The sequence below is a fragment of the Trichomycterus rosablanca genome, chromosome 2 (assembly GCF_030014385.1).
Source record: "Trichomycterus rosablanca isolate fTriRos1 chromosome 2, fTriRos1.hap1, whole genome shotgun sequence".
Classification (NCBI taxonomy): domain Eukaryota; kingdom Metazoa; phylum Chordata; class Actinopteri; order Siluriformes; family Trichomycteridae; genus Trichomycterus; species Trichomycterus rosablanca.
The window spans coordinates 39,115,230-39,121,673 of NC_085989.1; positions in this window are offsets into that span (position 1 = coordinate 39,115,230).

Sequence of the window (6,444 nt, forward strand, 5' to 3'; positions counted from 1 at the left end):
TTGGTGAGAAAGAGACCACTGTTGGTGCGATAATTCGAAAATGGAAGAAATACAAGATCACAGTCAATCACCCTCACTCTGGAGCTCCATGCAAGATCTCACCTGGTGGGGTAAGAATGATTCTGAGAAAGGTGAGGTCAGTCCAGAATTACACGGGAGGAGCTTGTCAATGATCTCAAGGGAGCTGGGAGCACAGTCACCAAGAAAACCATTAGTAACACACTTCGCCGTAATGGATTGAGATCCTGCAGTGCCCGCAAAGTCCCTCTGCTCAAGAAGGCTCATGTACAGGCCCGTCTGAAGTTTGCCAATGAACACCTGAATGATTCAGAGAAAGCTTGGGAGAATGTGATATGGTCAGATGAGACAAAAATTGAGCTCTTTGGCATCAACTCCACTCGCCGTGTTTGGAGGCAGAGAAATGCCCAGTGGGGCTGGTGTTCTTGGGGTCATATCCAGCATTTCTCTGCTTCCAGCTCCCTTGAGATCATTGACAAGCTCCTCCCGTGTAATTCTGGACTGACCTCACCTTTCTCAGAATCATTCTTACCCCACCAGGTGAGATCTTGCATGGAGCTCCAGAGTGAGGGCGATTGACTGTGATCTTGTATTTCTTCCATTTTCGAATTATCGCACCAACAGTGGTCTCTTTCTCGCCAAGCTTCTTGCTGATGGTCTTGTAGCCCATTCCAGCCTTGTGCAGGTCTACAATCTTGTCCCTGACGTCCTTTGATAGCTCTTTGGTCTTGCCCATGGCGGTCGAGAGATTTGAACGGAAGAAACAGGAGTCTTTTATACAGGGACAGGACTAATTTGTGTGCCTCATGGGCACATAACCGGTCTGTGGGGGTCAGAATTCTTGCTGGTTGGTAGGGGATCAAATACTTATTTCCCTTAATTAAATAAAAATTAATTCATAACCTTTTTTAATGTTTTTTTTCTGGATTTTTTGTTGATATTCTGTCTCTCTCTGTTAAAATAAACCTTCCATAAAAATTATAGACTGTTCAAGTCTTTGTAAGGGGGTAAACTTACAAAATCAACAGGGGATCAAATACTTATTTTCCCCACTGTATTGTTGGCCCCTGTTGGAGGGGGAACTGTCTGTCATTGTAAACCTGACAGGTCCTAACTTGTAACTTCTCAATGGTTGGGACCTCTCAAATGCACCTGTACACCTCACACCCCTTCAACATTTTATATAATCCCACTACCTCTCAAATGCACCTGTACACCTCACACCCCTTCAACATTTCATACAATCTTACTACCTCTCAAATGCACCTGTACACCTCACACCCCTTCAACATTTTATATAATCCCACTACCTCTCAAATGCACCTGTACACCTCACACCCCTTCAACATTTCATACAATCTTACTACCTCTCAAATGCACCTGTACACCTCACACCCCTTCAACATTTTATATAATCTTACTACCTCTCAAATGCACCTGTACACCTCACACCCCTTCAACATTTTATATAATCCCACTACCTCTCAAATGCACCTGTACACCTCACACCCCTTCAACATTTTATATAATCTTACTACCTCTCAAATGCACCTGTACACCTCACACCCCTTTCAACATTTCATATAATCTTACTACCTCTCAAATGCACCTGTACACCTCACACCCCTTTCAACATTTTATATAATCCCACTACCTCTCAAATGCACCTGTACACCTCACACCCCTTCAACATTTCATATAATCCCACTACCTCTCAAATGCACCTGTACACCTCACACCCCTTTCAACATTTTATATAATCCCACTACCTCTCAAATTCACTTGTACACCTCACACCCCTTCAACATTTCATATAATCTTACTACCTCTCAAATGCACCTGTACACCTCACACCCCTTCAACATTTTATATAATCCCACTACCTCTCAAATGCACCTGTACACCTCACACCCCTTCAACATTTCATATAATCTTACTACCTCTCAAATGCACCTGTACACCTCACACCCCTTTCAACATTTTATATAATCCCACTACCTCTCAAATTCACCTGTACACCTCACACCCCTTCAACATTTTATATAATCCCACTACCTCTCAAATGCACCTGTACACCTCACACCCCTTCAACATTTCATATAATCTTACTACCTCTCAAATGCACCTGTACACCTCACACCCCTTTCAACATTTTATATAATCCCACTACCTCTCAAATTCACCTGTACACCTCACACCCCTTCAACATTTCATATAATCCCACTACCTCTCAAATGCACCTGTACACCTCACACCCCTTCAACATTTCATATAATCTTACTACCTCTCAAATGCACCTGTACACCTCACACCCCTTCAACATTTTATATAATCCCACTACCTCTCAAATGCACCTGTACACCTCACACCCCTTCAACATTTCATATAATCTTACTACCTCTCAAATGCACCTGTACACCTCACACCCCTTCAACATTTCATATAATCCCACTACCTCTCAAATTTACCTGTACACCTCACACCCCTTCAACATTTTATATAATCCCACTACCTCTCAAATGCACCTGTACACCTCACACCCCTTCAACATTTTATATAATCCCACTACCTCTCAAATGCACCTGTACACCTCACACCCCTTCAACATTTTATATAATCCCACTACCTCTCAAATTTACCTGTACACCTCACACCCCTTCAACATTTTATATAATCCCACTACCTCTCAAATGCACCTGTACACCTCACACCCCTTCAACATTTCATATAATCTTACTACCTCTCAAATGCACCTGTACACCTCACACCCCTTCAACATTTTATATAATCTTACTACCTCTCAAATGCACCTGTACACCTCACACCCCTTCAACATTTTATATAATCCCACTACCTCTCAAATGCACCTGTACACCTCACACCCCTTCAACATTTTATATAATCCCACTACCTCTCAAATGCACCTGTACACCTCACACCCCTTCAACATTTCATATAATCTTACTACCTCTCAAATGCACCTGTACACCTCACACCCCTTTCAACATTTTATATAATCCCACTACCTCTCAAATTCACCTGTACACCTCCCACCCCTTCAACATTTTATATAATCCCACTACCTCTCAAATGCACCTGTACACCTCACACCCCTTTCAACATTTTAAGTAATCCCACTACATCCCCAAAAGTATGTGAAACTTCTACTCGTAACCGAGTTGCATTGCTATTCATGCACGAGTTTATTCTGGCAGCAGGGGGAGGTGCAGGACCATCTCTGTGGTATTGGGTGGGTGTAGAATTTGACAGTGTGCTTCTGTGTTGAGGATAAAGAGAAGAATGCCCAAAGGTCTTAAATTGTAAATGAACTGCTCCAGTCGAATAATGGGATCTGTCAGTCTGTGCTGAGAACTCAAGTCCACTCAATTAATCTCAGTTTCACACAGAATGGCACAGCACAATGGGTTTCTATTGCTTTTTCATGAATCACAGGGCTTTGTGTTCTTGTGTCCTTCAGAATTTATAACTTTTTAGATTTTTCTTTGAGAAATGTATCAGAAATCAGATTTTTTAACATAAATAGCAGGCCATTATAGTAACTTTCTCTATATTTTTCTAATTGATGATACGATAGTTAAGTGTGAATGACTTCATAAGCCTTACATTTAAATGTTAGGATATTCACAGTAAAAAAATCTAAATATCTCCATCTGGGCACAAGGCAGTGGTGACATCCACAATGCATCTATCTATTGCAGGCAACCACACACCTTGCCATTCTCCTACAGAGGCAATTTTTTATTATCCACCTTCTGCATTCTTATGGAGGAGGATGAAAACATGTGGTGAAGTACCTGGACATGATATGAACATGCTGAACACCTCACAAATGATGTTTGAGCCCAAGTTCAGTCTCCAGAACCCTGATGATGTGTAACTGGGCAGGTCACCTTGCCACTGAGATGGCTGATGTAGCCCAGTACTTGCAAAAATAGCGAGGATAAACCCAATATTAATGATGCTTAACCAAGGTAGAACAATACTATTGTTTAACAAGCCACAAACAAAGATGTAAGTGCAAAATAAAGCCAAAATAACAGAAACAAATGAAAGAAACAAAATGACCAAATAAAAACTGTGGCTTAAAGCGGAGAGGTAAAGGAAGAGATTAGAACAGCGCATAGTGGAGTAAGACATATCACACTCCACATGTTGTCAAGAAAAGAAAAGATACGTTTGCCCCACAGGGACATAAGTCTACGCCGTTCCCTGTGTGTGTCAGTAAGTAAGTAAGGCAAGTAAGTAAGTAAGTAAGGCAAAAGAACGGAGGTGAAAACTCAGTTATCACAGCACCAGCTACTTAGTCCACCAATGTGTAATTACTTACATTTGGAAAAAGAGACACAAAAGAGTGAGGGGCTTAGTATACACAGAGCAGCAATAAAAAGGAGCAGAGTATCCACCCTGTCACTGATAAAGCCAGTGTCCAGTGTGGATTCGTCTATGGGTCTCCGGTCAGAGAGGTGCGGTCACGCCATCTCTGAAGGTAGCTTGTCTGTCAAGGGTGGTTACTCCGCGATCGCCAAAGATCTTAGGAAACGATCAAAAACTGCCAACATCTGCATTTAGAAATTAACACTTAATGAGGCACAGTTAATTAGGAATCTAAAAATATGTTAAAATATGTGTTGTATTGTTGACTTCTTGTGTAGGAATATATTGTACAATATTCATATCATATTATTTTCAAAAAGGTAAAGTGGGTGCTGTTAAACAATTTTGTCTATCTATTTAGAAAAGAAAATATTTGTTTATTCGAACACAGATTCCAGATCAATCATTGTCTCTGGACTGTGTGTGTGAAGACTTCTACATATTCTGTCGACACCTGAATCGGTTTTGTCCTAGTGTTCAGATTCAGAAGATAAATTAGCTATTCCCATGTTGAGGCTGAGCAGGATAAAATGGTTAGAGAAAAAAATAAACAAAAAAAGCAATTTTTATGTGTGATATAGCTAAATCTTACTTTACTACATTTCTATGGTCACGAATGTACTTTTACATCAACACATTTGTATTTTAAATTTTTTCATTGTTCAGTGGGGTTTTCTTGGTTAGTAATTTCACTTTAAACTTTGAACACCATTATGTAAAAAGCTTAGTAGATGCATGTGTAGTGAGGACTAAGTCATATGAGATTTGGCCTGTGTGTTAGAAAATAATCCTGATCACGTGGGTAGACCATGGTGGCTTATGTTGGTCAAAATGCTACAGTGGGTTTGGAGCCACAGTACCGTTGTTACGATAAATTGAAAATAATTTTTGCAGCTAATCTTGCTACAATGTTCAAGCTTTCAAACTGATCTGCTCTAATCTACCAGTGCTGCAAAGCTTTTTTTAAAACTTACATAGACATGGTATATTTCTATGTTTCTAATGTGCCACATGACACATTAATTTTTATTTACTGATTCCTCTTAGTTAGAGTTGTGGTGGATCTATTAACAATAAGCACAAGGCAGGAGTAAACACTGGATGAGATACCACTACATTGCAGGAAAATTACACCTAGAGGAAGACTCCTCACAGACTGGAGTATTTGGTTGAACCAAGGTCTTCAGGATCTTGGTGCTCTGTGGCACTAACACAACCAGGTTGTTAATGTTTCAAAAGATATGGAATCTAATTAATTAAATAAATTGAAATTACTTATTTATTTTTTATTTTCTATTTTTCCAACCTTTCCCCACGATTTTCTCCCCTAATCTAGTCATGTCCAATTACCCTGATTGCATCCTCCACTGATTCAACCCTCCAGCGCTGACTGAGGACGCTTCTCAACTGACACACGCCCCCTCCGACACATGATCAGTACAGACTGCATTTTTCACCCATACGAGTCGAGTTCATATATACCGATCAGCACTGTGCACGGAGAGCCACACCCTGATCAGCATTAATCCTCAGCCCTGTGCAGGCACCATCAATCAGCCAGCAGGGGTCGTCATTGCACCAGTTATGAGGACCCATTATCTGGCTTGTCCCTAACCCTATGAACAACAGCCAATCGTTGTTCATGCAGCCGCCCAGCCCAGCCGTGTGGCAGAGCTGAGTTTCGATATGATGTATTAGTAAACCCAGCTCTGGTGTGCTAGCGTATTACCACTGCTCCACCTGAGCGGCTTGAAATGACTTCATTAATTTATTTTCAGGAGTCCATAGTTTCAATACTCTTTGCCTCAAATGGACTGGCTGCTTTTATACTGGACTAGTAATTGGAGGGTACTGGTTCATCAAACCTGACTATGAGCTTGTTTGACTTTCAATTCCAAAACCAAGGGCAAGTATTAATGTGAAGTTCAGTTTAATTAAAACAAAATAAAACATGAACTTTGATATGACACGTTGCACAATCTGTGCATGTTTTGGTTCATTGGTTTGTTATGAATTATGAAACTTAATTAT